Source organism: Saccopteryx leptura, chromosome X (genome assembly GCF_036850995.1).
Source record: "Saccopteryx leptura isolate mSacLep1 chromosome X, mSacLep1_pri_phased_curated, whole genome shotgun sequence".
NCBI classification, from domain to species: Eukaryota; Metazoa; Chordata; class Mammalia; order Chiroptera; family Emballonuridae; genus Saccopteryx; species Saccopteryx leptura.
This window is the reverse complement of record NC_089516.1, coordinates 49,920,381-49,937,678: the sequence shown is the minus strand read 5'-3', so window position 1 is coordinate 49,937,678 and position 17,298 is coordinate 49,920,381.

The following is a 17,298-nucleotide window of genomic DNA, read 5'->3' as shown; positions in this document are numbered from 1 at the left end:
TTAATAAAGAATAAAAAGTAGCCCTGGCCGGTTGGCTCAGTGGTAGAGCGGCAGCTTGGCATGCAGGGGACCCGGGTTCGATTCCCGGCCAGGGTACATAGGAGAAGCGCCCATTTGCTTCTCCACCCCCCCTCCTTCCTCTCTGTCTCTCTCTCCCCCTCCCACAGCTGAGGCTCCATTGGAACAAAGATGGCCCGGGCGCTGGAGATGGCTCCTTGGCCTCTGCCCCAGGCTCTAGAGTGGCTCTGGTCGCGGCAGAGCGACCCCCTGGAGGGGCAGAGCATCGCCCTCTGGTGGGCAGAGCATCGTCCCTGGTGGGTGTGCCGGGTGGATCCCGGTCGGGCGCATGTGGGAGTCTGTCTGACTGTCCCTGTTTCCAGCTTCAGAAAAATACAAAAAAAAAAAAGAATAAAAAGTAAAAAAAATGGAAAAAATTTGTAATAAAATAAGATAATAATTAAAAAAAACAATTATAATAATTTATTATTTCTCTTCTTTTTTTTCTTCTCTTCCCCTCCTCTCCCCTCCTCCTTAGAAAAATATCATAATGAACTGTGAATTATATTATGCTAAATGGAACAAAAACCACCAATAACGGAGGGCCTGAGTTGTGGGAAACTGTTCAAGGGGCAAAAAAGAACGTAGGGACCCACAAAATGCAAAAATGGAAAAAATTTGGGTCAAGTATAAAATGATTTGCTTTTAAGTGATGTTTGACTAAGAGACATAATGACAGGAATAAGAGGAAAACAGGAAAAAAGAAAAAAAAATTACTATTGTTTTAAGTGGAGCAAAAACTAAGTAGAATGGAGAGCCTGGGTTGGGAGGAATGCTAGTGAGTTAAAAAGCAAAGTATAAAGCACCCAAAATGCTACAAAAAAACCCCAAAAAACACTTAAGTCCCAAATAAAATAATTTGTTTGTGATTGAGGATTGAATGAAAGGAAAAGTAAAAGGAGAGATGAAGATACTAATAGAGAGGGAGAAAAAAGAAAAATGGGAAAAGGAAAAGAAGAAAAAAGAAAAATAACAAAAAGAGAGAAAAAGGAGAGAGTTAAGGGTTTTGGAGTATAACCGTTATGGAGAGTAAGGAAGAAGAAAAGAAATAAAATGGAAAATGTAACATTTATGGGTAGTGTAGTTCAAGAAGAGGAAAGAATTAGACAGGCAGAGAATAAAAGGACCAAGGTGGAGGAAAAAGAAATAATAATAATAAAGGCCAGATGATGAAAGAAACAAAAAAAATAGTGGAACAAGTTATAAAGTCTGTGGATTTTTCTTCATTTTGAGAGGTTAACTTCTTCCTTTGTCTTTCCTCTCCCTCTTCCTGGTTGGTGACTCTGTATCCCAGGCTCTGCCCCTGTGGCATGCTTAGGTAGAGATTTGCAGTTGATGAGACTGTACGGTGATGTCATATACTAAGCTTCAGTCTCAAGGCTTGTTAGCGTTTGTAGGCTCCGACAATGAGAGAGTCCGTTTCCACAGAGCCTCTCTCCTAGTCTCTCCTTCCTGAATTAGCAGCCTGATGATCCAGCTATGAGGCTGCCGCTGCCTCTGCCTGGGGATTAAGAGGCTCAAAAAGCTGGCAAATCCCCACTCTATCCCCACTCAATGCAGGGCTCTGGGTAAGGCTCTGTCAATCAGAGCCACCAGCATAATCAGGTGGGACTGGGAGCCAATTGCTCTCAAGGTGACTTTCTATGCACCTCCAGGCCTGTTCAGTATGCCAAGCACTCTGTGGGACCACTCTCATCAGGTTTTTTGCACTTTGTAACCTGTTTTGCCTGGGAAGAAGATGCCCTTGTCACTGCCTGCAGTACAGGAGGTATTAACATCTGCCAAGTCCCTCATTTTAGAGTATATCCCTGAGTATGAAAGCTCTGCCAATCAGAAGTTGCCCCCAACCCTTTAGCAAGAGGCACTAAAAATATCATGCCTCTTGTCTTAGATCGCAGAACTGAGAGAGATCTTGTCAGTTAGAGCCTCGTAGGTGAGTTGGGAGGTGGGCAGACCATGGGGTAAGCTGATTTCAGTGATTCATCTGCCGATCTGCTCCATGAAGGACCGCAAGCTGCCCATGTGCCCCTCCCCTGATGCTTGATTGTTAGCTTGAATGGCTGGGTGAGGTGCCCCACTTGCCCAGAGAATCTCCAGGGTAGGGAAGTTCACTTTGGCGCACTCCCCTGCACATCGCTGGCAGCTGCTTCTCAATGCTTGGGTGTTAGTTCGCATTGGCTGTGTTGCCACAGGCAATCTTTTTCCTCTGCTTGAACGTCTGTGCCACAGCCTAGCTTCCTCCACACCCTTAGCCCCCCCCCCCCCCGACTCTCAGTTCCAAGTGAAAGCAGCCTTTGCTCAGGTTAGTGAGGAACGCAGAATATTCCTTTCTCCGTCTTATTTCCTTCAGGGTTGATTATATATTTAGTCAATTTTTCACTCGAACATACCTTTGTTTTTAGTATATGGGACTCCCAGACGTTCCAAGGGTAAATTTTTCTGTCTCTGGTTGATGAACTTGTTAAAATTTTGGGGAGATTTGTTGGTTGCACTTCTCACACTGCCATTTCTCTTATGTCACTCTCATACCACAGCTTTTTAATCTACTCGTCCACTGACAGACACTAGGGCTGTTTCCAGATCTTGGCTATTATAAACAATGCTACAGTAAACATGGGAGTGCATTTCTTCCTTTGAATTAGTGATTTAGTATTAATAGGATATATTCCTAAAGGTGGGATAGCTGGGTCAAAGGGCAGTTTCATTTTTTTTTTTTTTGAGGAATTTCCATACTGTTTTCCACAGTGGCTGCACCAGTCTGCATTTCCACCAGCAGTGCAGGAGGGTTCCCTTTTCTACACACCCTCTCCAGCACGTATTATGTGTTGTTTTGTAAATGAATGCCATTCTGACAGATGTGAGGTGCTATCTCATTGTGGTTTTAATTTGCATTTATCTGATGATTAGTGATGTTGAACATTATTTATATGCCAATTGGACATTTGTATGTCCTCTTTGGAAAAGCATCTATTCAGTTCTTTTGCTCATTTTTTATTTTGATTGTTTACATTCCTGATGTTGAGTTTTAGAAGTTCTTTATAAATGTTGGTTATTTACCAGTTATCAGAGTTATTGGTGAATAAGTTCTCTAATTTAGTGGGGTGTCTTTTTTGTTTTGTTCATGGTGTCTTTTGCTGTTAATAAGCTTTTTAGTTTGATATAGTCCCATTTGTTCATACTATTCTTTATTTCACTTGCCTGTGGAGATAAATCAGCAAAAACATTGCCATGAGAGATATCAGAGAGTTTATTGCCTATGTTTTCTTCCAAGATGTTTATGGTTTCATGACATACATTTCAGTCTTTTATCCATTTTGAGTTTATTTGTGTAAATGGTGTAAGTTAGTGGTCTAGTTTTATTCTTTCGCATGTACCTGTTCAATTTTCCCAACACCATTTATTTAAGAAATGGTCTTTACTCCATTGTATGACCTTATCTCCTTTGTCTAATATCATTTGGCCTAAAGGCATGGGTTTATTTGGGGGTTTGCTGTTTTGTTCCATTGATCTGTGTGCCTCTTGCTATGTCAGTACCCAGCTGTTTTGATCACATTTGCCTTGTAGGATAACTTGATATCAGGAAATGTGATACCTTCCACTTTATTTTTCATTTTCAATATTGCTGAGGTTATTTGTGTACTTTTATAGTTCCATATAAATTTTTGGAATATTTGTTCTATATCTTTGAAGTATGCCATTGGTATTTTTAAAAAATTGCATTGAATTTATAGATTGCTTTGGGTAATATAGACATTTTAATGATGTTTATTCTTCCTATCCATGAACATGATATATTCTTACACTTGTTTGTATCTTTCTTGATTTCTTTTTTTTTTTTCATTATCTTATAATTTCCTGAGTATGAGTCCTTTAACTTCTTGGTTATATATATTCCTAAGTACTTTATTTTTGGTTGTTGCAATAGTGAAGAGGATATTTCCCTTAATTTCTTTTTTAGACAATTTATTGTTTCTGTATATAAAAAGGCCACTACTCCAGAGCTTGATTCCTCAGCCACTGCTGGATACTCAAATTTTATTTCTCTCCAACAAGGTGAGCAGCAGTTTCAGACTGAGTGTGGCCGACAGTCTCTTCTACAGAAGTTCTTTCAGTTGTTAAGACTGTGGTCTCAGGGAGGAAGACTTAGAGAGTCCTGTCCTGGGGCTGACTTTGCTCTTCCTGAAGATGGCTAAGCCCCTCATCCAGATCCAAGAATAGACTCACAGGGACCCATAATGTAAATGTCCATGCTCCAAGCCTCTCTCTTGTCCCCCTGTGGAATCTAGCCTAACAGGATAGAATATCCAACACCCTGGTTGGCTGACTGTGAAGTTACACCCTATCCAATGCTTATGAGCCTCTGTGCCATTGCTGATCACAGAGAGTGGAACTCACTTCAGCTGGGCTGGGTGTGAGGAGATTTTTGTTAGGATACCTCTCTAGCAAGGGTTGTTAAGTCCTGAACCAATGCTTTCTGCAGCTGGCTTCTGGATATGCCATTCCTGGGCCTCCCAAGAAAGAATACAGCACAGACCAGTGGGAGACACTTCGTAAGACTGGCCCTCAACAACCTTTTTGGAGCTAATTGCAATTTAGAGTTGTGGCTGTCTCTGCTGGGCCCAGGTGTACATGGAAATACCAAGCTGCACTCCTAGGCTGGTTTTACCCATTCTGTTCCACTCTAGTCCACTCAAATGGCCAAGTTTCCCTGAGTCTCATCTCCTTCAGCCTCTCTGCTGTCTGCTTGATGGGTTTAGCTGCTGAAAACCTCTGCTAGAGTCTAGAGCAGTGGTAGTTAACCTGGTCCCTACCACTCACTAGTGGGCATTCCAGCTTTCATGGTGGGCGGTAGCGGAGGAACCAAAGTATAAATAAAAATATAGATTTAACTATAGTAAGTTGTTTTATAAAGATTTATTCCGCTAAACTTAGCGAAAATCCAACAAAATACTCGGTAAGTAATTATTATTACATGCTTTAACTTGCTATAACTCTGCTTTATAAATTTTATAAAGTAAAATTACTTCTTTCTTTATAAATCACCATTACTGTGGAACTGGTGGGTGGTTAGAAAATTTTACTACTAACAGAGATACAAAAGTGGGCGATAGGTATAAAAAGGTTGACTACCCCTGGTCTAAAGCCTGTGGTAATTCAGTAATTAGGAAGGGTGGTAGGTGTGGCTCTGCCCTTTGGCCCCAGGTGTCAGTCTCTCCAGGATTTTTTCAAAGACCTCTTTAGGATGAGGCCCCAGGAGTCTGGTGGGTGTGACTTCTGAGATCCAGAAGTATTGTCTGCCTGCCCACAGTTTCAATTGAGTCTCTTGTGAGGTGAAAGCACCAGTCATAAAATCAGGAGAGTGTGGTGGGGAGCTCTGGTCTCAACACCAGAAATCTGAGTCACTAACATGCACCCTGCTTCCTGGCCTCTCAGAACCCATGACCCATTGCCACAATGGGTAGAAGAGACTACTGAAGGTGGAGCAGTTGCTTTTCTTTAGGCTGATGTCAACCAGAGTGGATTGCTCAACCCAAGAAATATGGTGACTGCAGTACTGGAGAATGACTCAGCACTAAGGTGTCTGTGGCTATCCCATACAGTGTCTCTCCCTGGGCCTGAAATTTACACTCTCTTCCTGTAACTCCAGTTCTCTCAATTCTCTCCTGCCAGAGCCCCAAGTAAGTGGCTGTGAAGGAGGTGTTCTGCGCAGGCCCTTTAAAATGGAATCTGTGTCAAACATCTGTTTCTATTGCAGACAGAAACTTGGCTCTTTTCACAGCTAAATGCTGTCTTGGTGCCTCTTCTAGGCTTTGGGGTTGTAGGCTGGGTCTCCGGGACTGGGGTTGAGGATCCATACCTCTCAGAGCAACCCACCCCATCATCAGAGTCCCTCCAGGCCCTCAGCCACCACTTGCTCCCTCCTGGGAGCAGGGTTTAGTCAAAAGTTGTTTTTTCAGGATGATTGTTGTTAAATTAAGTTGTAATCCAATTTGGTCCTGGGAAGTGGCAGTTGAAAGGTCTGCCTATTCTGTCTCCATTTTTCTCCTCCTCCTCCTCTCACAAGTTCTGAGTGCTCTCTACTGATGGCTTGGCTTTCAGTCTCGATGTTCTCAGGAACAACTCTGGGTTGAAGAGCCGCAGTGACTGGGGCACTGTTCTCAGGTGCTGGAGGCGACTGCACCCATCTGCCTGGGCTCTGCGACGTGCACTTCTCTCACCCACTCTCTCCCTATCTTCTAGTCTTTCTGGCTCAAACAGGCTCTCCTGGCCTCACGTCCCTGATACTGCTCACCTTTCCAGCGGTCTCAGCTCACCATCTCTGCGCTCTTGGCATCAGTTGCCTGGACATTGGCACAGGGACATGATGCCTCCAGCCTGCAGGCCAACAGTAGGGATGGAAATGTCAAGGCATCATGGGATGGCAGGAGGAAGTGCATGGAGAGTTGGGGCCTATGGTAGCTTTACAATATATGAATTTGGTTAAGTTTAACTATATTTCCCAGGATTCATTCTCTTTTTCTGGTTAGATTGGGCCACAAATATATTCCATATCAATTAATTCCTTGAAGTTTACCAAAAAAAATGGACTTCTAATTTTATGTTCTAATCCTTGGACTCTGTAATATTTATAGTATATGACAAAGCGAAATTAAGATTGCAGGCATAATTATGTGCTAACAAATTCACCTGTAAATTGAGAGATTATTTTGGATTACCCAGGTGGGCCTAATGTTGTCAGAAGGGTCCTTAAAACTGCAAATGGGAGGCACAAGAAGAGTTAGTGTCAGAGTGATTTGATGTAAGAAAGACATGATCAGTCAATCTTGGTTTTGAAGATGGAAAGTATCTTGAGTCAAAAAATATGGATAACCTATAAAATTAGAATAGACCAGAAAACAGATGATCTCTCAGAGCTTCCAGGAAGGAATCCAGTCCTGTTGTAAAGAGAGGGAGATATTTCTATAGGTGGAAATTCTCTTTATAAAAAAACAAAAACAAAAAACAATCTTGTAAAAAGGAAAACATGTGCCCTGTTTTTTTGTGCTTTTTCATTGTTTGCCTATTCTAAATGAACTTTTGCTCAAAATAATCCATATGACAAGGAGGCATATTTTAAGATGGCACATTATTTTACCCTTCAACATAAACATCTCTAAAGAGAATAAGAAATTTGTAGTTGGAGAGAAGTGTGAGATCTAGGGCAAGAAAAAAGAAAGAAAGAAAACAGAATATAAAAAAGTAGCCTTAAAATAATAATTAAACAATCTCTCGTGGAACTTGACTATTCACTTTGCTTTTAAAACATGTACTTATTCCTACTAAAAATGCTTCACTCAGCCACTATTACAAATCTATAAATACTAAATTAATCTTAGTTTGAGAATATCAGCTGAGCCTTCAGCTTAAGCATGTCTAATAGCTGTCTAGGAAACATAATAAAAAATATTTAGAAGAGAAAGGTGGTAAGATGGTAATAAAGTAAGTGGAAGTACAAACTTCCACCTCCCAGAACCAAAGTGGATTATAACTTAATTTTAAGAACAATCATCTGGAAAATCCAACTTTGGACTAAACTGAGAGGATTCTTTAACCAAGGATCACTGAAGAAGCCACACTGAGACTGGTCGGAAAAACAGAAATGTGGAAAGAGCTGCCCAGCTCCCAAGAATGAGCAGCAAACCAGAGGTACTAGCATGGCAGGAGCAATAACAGCAAAGTGAATCAGGTCACCAGCCAAACAGAAGCTCTCCTGCTGCAGTCAGAGTAAAGAATCACTTAGAAGCAGGGAGCCATCAGGGATATAGTACTGAGTGCTAAGGTCTGAGCTGCACCAACACCCCCACACAGCTGGGTGTTCCCCAGAGGGTGGCCGGCAGTGGGACGCCAAAGCGAGGTAGTGTTGGCGGGGGTAAAGCTGGAGGCTGGCCACGCTTGCGACCTGGGCATGAATGCAGTCTTGCCCATAAGGTAGGAAGCCAGGGCCAGCCATGAATGAGGCCCAGCACGAGGCAGTCCCACCAGGCGGGAGCATAAGCTGGGGGTGGGGCAAAGACCAGGGGTGGCTAAGGCTTGCAGCCCGGAAGCAGGAGCACAGTCCTGCCCACAGTGGCAGGGTGGATGCAAGGGGCCAGCCAGGGCTTGCTGCCCAAATGCATAAATGCAATCCCACCCATGGAATGGGGGGGGAAAGGCAGGGGCTGGACAGGCCTTGCATCCCAGGCACAGGAGCTCAGTCCCACCCTCCATGGCAGTGTAGAGTCTGGGCTTCCCAAGGCTTGCAGCCCGGGCATGCAAACACAGTCCCGCCTGCATTGGTGAGGCAAAAGCTGCAGCAATTGCTGCAGTGGGCCATCACCAGCAACACCTATTCCCAAATGCCTGAGGCAGCTGCAGAAAAAGTGGTGGGTTTGCAAACAGACCTCACCTAGGAAACACAGAGGCCACACCCATCAGACTCCTGTGGTTACACCCTTCTTATACATATCACATAAAAAAAGAAAGGATAAAAATCACATGATAATATCAGTAGATGCAGAAAAAGCATTTGATAAAATCCAGCACCCATTTAGGATCAAAATTTTCAGCAAAGTGGGGATACAGGGATCATACCTCAACATGATAAAGGCCATCTATGACAAACACAAAGCCAACATCATAATCAATGGGCAAAAATTAAAAGAAATCCCCTTAAGATCAGGAACAAGGCAGGGGTGTCACCTTTCACCACTCTTATTCAACATACTTCTGGAAGTCTTAGCCAGAGCAATCAGACAAGAAGAAGAGATAAAAGGCATCAAAATTGTAAGAGAAGAAGTAAAACTATTATTATTTGCTGATAAGATACTGTACACAGAAAACTCTAAACTCTCAGTCAAAAAACTACTTGACCTGATAAATTAATTCAGCAAGGTGTCAGGAAATAAAATCAATATTCAGAAATCAGTGACATTTTTATACACCAACAATGAATGGTCTGAAAAAGAAATAAAAAAAAATGCCCTTCACAATTGAACAGAAAAAAATAAAGTACCTAGGAGTAAATTTAACCAAAGAGGTTAAAGACATTTATTCAGAAAATTATAAAATATTGATAAAAGAAATCAAGGAAGATACAAACAAGTGGAAGCATATACCATGTTCATTGATAGGAAGAATAAACATCATTAAAATGTCATAGATTACCCAAAGCAATCTATAAATTCAATGCAATTCCAATTAAAATACCAATGACATACTTCAAAGATATAGACAATTTTTCCAAAAATTTATATGGAACCAAAAAAGAACATGAATAGCCTCAGCAATTTTGAAAAAGAAGAATAAATTGGGGGGGGGGGTATCATACTTCCTGATATCAAGTTATACTACAAGGCCATCACACTCAAACCAGCTTGGTACTGGCATAAGAACAGTCATAGAGATCAATGGACAGAACAGAGAACTCAGAAATAAACCCACACCTATTTGGATAATTGATATTTGACAAAGGAGGTAAGAGCATACAATGGAATAAAGACAGTCTCTTTAACAAATAGTGTTGAGAAAATTGGACAGGTACCTGCAAAAAAATAAAACTGGATCACCAACTTACACCATTCACAAAAGTAAACTCAAAATGGATAAAAGGCTTAAATGTAAGTCATAAAACCATAAACATCTTGGAAGAATACATAGGCAGTAAACTCTCCATTATCTCTCGTAGCAATATTTTGCTGATTTATGTTCACAGGCAAGTGAAATAAAGGACAGGATGAACAAATGGGATTATATGAAACTAAAAAGCTTTTGCATAGCAGGAGATACCATTAACAAAATAAAAAGACAACTACACAATGGGAGAATATATTCGCCAATACATCTAATAAGAGGTTAATAACCAAAATTTATAAAGAACTTGTAAAACTCAACACCAGGAAGATAAACAATCTAATCAAAAAATGAGCAAAAGAAATGACACTTCTCCAAAGAGACACTTCTCCAAAGAGAACGTACAAATGGCCAATAGGCAGATCAAAAACTGTTCAAAATCACTAATTATAAAAATGCAAATTAAAACCACAATGAGATATCACCTCATATCTGTCACAATGGCTCTTATTAACAAAACATCACATAATAAGTGCTGGAGAGGGTGAGGAGAAAAGGGAGCCCTCTTGCACTGCTGGTGGGGATGCAGACTGGTGCAGCCATTGTGAAAAACAGTATGGAGATTCCTAAAAAAAGTAAAAATGGAACTGCCCTTTGATCCAGCTATACCACTTTTAGGAATATATCCTGTGAATACTAAATCACTGATTCAAAGAAGAAATGCACTCCCATGTTTATTGTAGCATTGTTTATAATAGCCAAGATCTGGAAACAGCCCAAGTGTCTATCAGTGGACAAGTGGATTAAAAAGCCGCGAGGGAGAACAAAATCTTACCGTTCATGACAACATGGATAGATCTTGAAACTATCATGCTATGTGAAATAAGCCAGGCAAAAAAAAGAAAAATATCATATGACCTCATTCATTTGAGGAATCCAATGAACCATGTGAACTGAGCAATGGAAGAGAGGCAAAGGTGGGATCAAAGGAACCAGAGGGAAAGTGGTGAGAGGGAAAGTAGAAAAGAAGATGGGATCAGAGAAGGAAAAGAGATTAATAAAATTATATATTCATAACACAGCATTATAGAGAACAGGACCACAAATCTTGGGGGGAAGGGGAGAAGGCATTGGGGGGAGGGGGCATGGGGATCTGAGGTTAATAAAGGTGTGGAAGAGATTTGGTGGAACACTTGAATCTATGTAATCACAAAATAAAATCATAAAAAATAAAAATTAAAAAATATTTAGAAAACATATGTGCATGTAATATTGGTACATTATCCAATTGAAGAATCAACAAAAATGTCAACAGAATAATATATCTGATTAAATAAAACTGAAAATATTTGCAATACAAAGTAAAATAAATCAAAATGCAAACAAATAAATGAATAAAATATTTATAACATATGTAAAAGATAACTGTTTGCTATCTTTAATGCAGATAAAACTCTTCTAAAAATTATATTTTAGACAAACTGCTGTAGTAGAAAAATGAGCAAAACATATAAACTTTCATCTCACGAAGTAAAATATATTATGGCCAAAAGACATATATGATATTCAGACTCACTAGTAATAATGAATGCAAATTAATACTTTCTCTTCTAGCCAAGATGAAGTAACAAGGACTGGATTTACCTTTATACCTGAAACAACTAAATAAAAGATAAATACATATAAGAAATGACTGGATATCAAGCAATGAAGGACAATGATTCTTATGAGACGGGAAACAAATGAGGCAAATCTTGTGGTCCAAAGTTTTCAGGCAAAGGTGCTGGGAGGGGTGGCCCAAGTGGAACATGGCATACTCCCTGAGTTGAGGAGACAGAGCTGAAAGTTTATGGAGACAAGGACATTTAGAGTTCATAGGACAGAATACTGGAGAGGAGACAAATTCACAGAGAGGATTGCAGAGATATATAGAGGTCCTTCTGTATTCAGCACAGTACTAATCAGAGCATGTGTGACAATAAACTATGCAAATCCAAGGAAAGAACCATTTGGCAGAATTAAGGTACTACATAGTACTCATACAAGGCTGGTAATAATGCCTATTCTCACTAGCCAAATTGAAAAACTTCTGATTCATCGGACATTGGGTAAAAATATTAGGAAGATTTTGCCTCAGTACAAGGGAATAATTAGCACTGATGAGACTTAGAACATACTACTCAAAAATGTGGCAAGTTGGCATATTGACTATTAGAAGCTGACAGAATTTGAGAAATGGCACATGCAGGAAGTGTTTACCAATCTTTCTCTGAAGCAAGTCATAAGATCCTCATCTGAAATGCCCTTCATTTACCATGAGGAAAGAAGCATCTTTATCTTTAAAGACAAAAGATTTTCAAAGGAGTCTGAGAAACAGGCCTTACTATTTCCCCCAGTTTACCTCACTTTTGCTCTTATCTGTTTTGTTAATAGTGATTTCCAACCTTTCTCATCTCATGGCACACATAAACTGATTAAAATTCTGTGGCACACCAAAAAATATACTTTGTACTGATCTGAAAAAATATAGTTTTAATATTGATTCATTCACACTGGACACCTGTTATTTTTTGTTTGTTTGTTTTTTTAACAAACTAAGAGAAAGAGGTCAGTACTCCTGACTAAGTAGTCAAGTATCACAAGTTTTAAAGTGGCACACTAGTATGTCTTTATGGCACACCAGTGTGCCTTGGCACTTCCCTTTCAAATCACTGTTCCATAGCAATTTTTCATAACTTTTTACACTTCATCAAAGTTAGTATTCCAATTTTGATGCCTTTTATTTCTTCTTGTTGTATGATTACTGTGGCTATGACTTCCAGGACTATGTTGAATAAGAGTGGTGAAAGGGGGCAGACCTGCCTTGTTCCTAATGTTAAGGGGATTGCTTTAAATTTTTGACGATTGAGTATGATGTTGGCTGTGGGTTTGTCATAGATGGCCTTTATTATGTTGAGGTATTTTTTCCTTTATTCTCATTTTTCTGAGAGTTTTGATTATAAATGGTGCTGGATTTTATCAAATGCTTTTTATACATCTATTGATATAATCATGTGGTTTTTATCCTTTCTTTTGTTTATGTGATTAATCAAATTTTTTGATTAATGAATATCGTACCAGTATTGCCTACCTGGAATGAATCTCACTTGATCATGATGTACCATCTTTTTATGTATTGCTAAATCTGGTTTGCTAATATTTTTTGAGAATTTAGCATTAATGTTGATCAGGGATATTAATCTATAGTTTTCTTTCTTTGTAGTGTCTTTACCTGGTTTTGGAATGAGGATAATGCTTGCCTCATAAAATAAGCTTGGGAGTTGTCCCTTCTCTTGAATTTTTTTTAATTTAATTTTTTTATTTTTACAGAGACAGAGAGAGAGTCAGAGGGATAGACAGGGACAGACAGACAGGAATGGAGACAGATGAGAAGCATCAATCATTAATTTTTCTTTGCGCGTTATGACTTCTTAGTTGTTCATTGATTGCTTTCTCATATGTGCTTGACTGCGGGCCTTCAGCAGACTGAGTAACCCCTTGCTGGAGCCAGCGACACTGGGTCCAAGCTGGTGAGTTTTTGCTCAAGCCAGATGAGCCCATGCTCAAGCTGGCGACCTCGGGGTCTCGAACCTGTGTCCTTCAACATCCCAGTCCAACACTCTATCCACTGCGCCACCGCCTGGTCAGGCTCTTGAATTTTTTGAAATAGCTTGAAAAGGATAAGAGTTAGTTCTTCTTTGTATGCTTGGTAAAATTCGCCTGTGAGCCATCCAGTCAAGTACTTTTGTTTCCTGGGAGTTTTTGAAAACTGTTTGAATCTTATTTGTTGCAATTGGTCTGTTTAGGTTTTCTGATTCTTCCAGATTGAGTTTTGGAAGATTGTATGTTTCTAGGATTTTATCTATTTCACCTAGGTTGTCCAATTTTTTGGCATAAAGATCTTCATAGTATTTTCTTACAATCCTTTGTATTTCTGCAGTGTCTGTTACTTCTCCGTTTTTCTTTCTAATTTCATTTATTTGAGTTCTCTCTTTTTCTTGATGAGCCTGGTTAAAGGTATGCCAATTTTGGTTACCTTTTCAAAGAATCAACTCTTGGTTTCATTGATCTTTTGTTTTTAGCATTTATAACACTTATTTTCACTCTTATCTTTATTTCTTTTTTCCTTCTAATTCCTTTGGGCTTTATCTGTCGTTCTTTTTATAGTTCTTTTATATTCAGAATTGGGTTGTTTATTTGAGCTTCTTGCTTCATAAGGTATGTTAGTAATCCTATGAACTTCCTTCTCAGGACTGCTTTTGCTGTGTCCCATAAATTTTGAGTTGGTGTATGTTCATTTTCATCTGTTTCAAGAAAAAAATTTTTTCTTCTTTGATCTCATTGTTAACTCATTTGTTATTTAATACCATGCTATTTAACCTTCAAGTATTTGAACATTTTTCAGTTTTTCTATTGTAGTTGACTTCTAGTTTCATGCCATTGTGATCAGAAAATATGCTTGATATGATTTCAATCTTTTTAAATTTGTTGAGATCCCTTTTGTGCCCTAACATGTGGTCTTTTCTAGAGAATGTAACATGAGCACTTGAAAAGAATGTATATTCTGCTGCTTTGGAATGAAAGGTTCTGAAGATATCAATTAAATCCATTTGATCTAGTGTGTCATTTAAGGCTGTTGTTTCTTTGTTATTTTCTGTCTGGAGGATCTGTCCAATGATATTAGTGAGGTACTAATATCCCTTAATATTATAATATTGCTATGAATCTTACCATTTATGTTCATCAAAATTGATTTATATATTTAGGTGCTCCTATATTAGGGTCCTAAATATTTACAATGGTTATATCCTCCCTTTGGACTGCTCCCTTTATCATTATGTAGTGACCTTCTTTACCCCTTACCATAGCTTTTGATTTAAAGTTTATTTGTTAGATATAATTATTGCTACTTCAACATTTTTTTTTGTTTGTTTCCATTTGCTTGAAATACTTTTTACCATCCCTTCCCTTTTAGTTTATGTATATCTTTAGTTCTGAGGTAGGTCTCTTGTAGACAGCATACATATGGGTACTGTTTTCTTATTATCCATGTAGCTATCTTGTGTCTTTTGATTGGAGCATTTAATTCATTTATATCTAAGGTTGTTATTGATATGTACATATTTATTGCCATTTTATTTTTAAAATCTACAATTCTCTTTTTCTCATATTCCTTTTTTCTTTGTGCTTTTTACAGCAAGCCCCTTAACATTTCTTACTGTACTGGTTTGATTGTATAACCTCCTTGAGTCTTTTTTTCTTTTCTTTTTTTTTTTTATTTTGTCTGGGAAGCTTTTTCTTTCTCCCTCAATATTAAGTTATAGCCTTGCTGGATAAAGTAGTCTTGGTTGTAGGTTTTTGTATTAAATCACTGAATATTTTTTGCCAATCCCTTCTGGCCTCAAACGTTTCTGTTGTGAAGTGGAATGTTATCCTTATGGGGGCTCCTCTGTAGGTAATAAACTGCCTTTCTCTTGCAGCTTTTGGTATTCTTTCTTTGCCTCCTAACCTTGGCATTTTAATTTTGGTTTGTCTTAGTGTAAGCCTCCTTAGGTTCCTATTTAATGGGACTCTCTGTGGTTCTTAAATTTATATGAATTTTTCTTCATTAATTAAAAAACATTTCAGCTATGACTTCTTTAAACGTGTTCTCTTTCCCTTGCTCCTTTTCTTCTCCTTCAAGAACCCCTATGATGTGGATGTTTTTTCTCTTAATGTTGTCACAGAAGTCTCTCAGATTTTCCTCAGTCCTTTTGCACCTTTTTGTTTTGCTGCTCTGCTTCTGTTCTTTGGTTTATCTTGTCTTTTAAATCGCCAATTTGATCCTCTGCCTCATCCAGCCTGCTGTTGATTCCTTCTAGTGCAGTCTTCATCTCTGGTATTGTATTTGTCATTTCTGACTGGTTCTTTTTAATAATTTATAATGTCCTTTTTGATGCTCGCTATCTCTTGATTTGTGTTCTCATTATGACCACTTATTGTTGCACTAAGATCCTTGAGCATCCTAAAAATCATTATTTTAAACTCTGCATCTGGTAGTTTGGTTACTTACATTTTGTTTAGTTAGTTCTCTGGGGATTTTCTGTTGATTCATTTGTATCACATTTCTTTGCCCTTTTAGTCTGTGTATTATGTAGTGCTGTCTGACTTTGAAATTTTTGTGGTGTCTTTATGAGGAAGATGGGCTTTTTGGTAATGACTTCCAGGCCACCTGTTTTTCTTGCTCTAGGAATGATTCTTGAGGGTTCTGTGTTCCCTCCTTTTGTATGTGAGTATTGAATACATTTAGTTCTTTCATGGATTTGGTTATTCCTTCAGGCTGGTTGGCTCTAAGGGTCAACCTTGATCATGTATATTACACACTTTGCAATGTCTGTCCTGTTGGATGTATTTATTGTCCACAGTGTCTGGTGCCTGCTAGACTCTTCCTTTCCATGTGCTGCTGTGTAGCTGAGTCTAGAGTTTGTGTGCCATCCACTACCAATTGTGTTGATTCCAAATTTTCTTGGGTTGGCATCAGCTGTTTTTTGTAACCCATATGGACTACCTGTCTGCAGCTACTGTTATTTTTGCTGTTTGTTTTTTTATTTTCTGTGCCTGGGTAGTGTGGGAGGGGTCAATCTTTGTATAAGAATCAGCTTCCCCCTGCTTAGAGATGACAGCAGCTCCATAAAAGCCCCAAATTCCTTAAGATTTGCTTCCACTTCTCAGCTGCTCTACTTTCTCCTATAGCTGCCTGGTCTTCCCACAGAGTCTTGTGTATAAAGACTGTAGTATGGGCTCAGACTGGCCTCCTTAAACCAATTCCTCCATGGTTTGCAAGCTTGGTAGGATAGGACAGCTGAGGTTGGGAATACAATGTTAGTGGGACCCCCTACTTCAATGCTCTCTTGGTCAGGAGCTAGTACTGCTAATGTGCCCTTTCTCCCAAGCTTAATCGCTCAGCTACTGCTGGATACTCAAATTTTATTTCTCCCCAACAAGATGAGAAAAGGCTCAGACTGAGTGGCGCCAACAGACCCTTCTACAGACATTCTTATAGGTGGTGAAGCCCTGGTCTCAGGGAGGAAGACAGATAGTCCTCTCCTGGGAATAATTGTGTCCCCTAATAAAGTGGCTAAATCCCTTGAGTAGATCCAACAATAGACTCACAGAGACCCACACATTAAATGTCCATGCTTCAAGCCTCTTCCCCTTCCCCTTGTGGAACCTATCCCAGTGGGCCAGGATATCCAGTGTCCAGGCTGGCTATGTGAAGCTCCATCCTATCCAATGTACATGAACAGCTGTGCAGGTGCTGATCACAGAGAGCAGAAAATGCTTCTGCTGGACCAGATATGAGGAACCTTACCTTAGGATACTATTTTAGCAAGACGGGTTAGGTCCTTAACTGATGCTCTCTGCAGCTGGCCACTGGATATGCCAGTCCTGGGCCACCTGGACAAGATCTGGCCCAGATCAGTGAGAAATACTGCCTGTGAGTGTCCCTCAGCAATCTTCTTCTAGCTGCAGGCAATCCAGAGTTTGTGGCTGCCTCTGCTTGGCCCAGGTACATATGAAAATACCAAGCTGAACACTTAGGTTGGCTTTTATCCACACTAGGCCTGGAGGAAG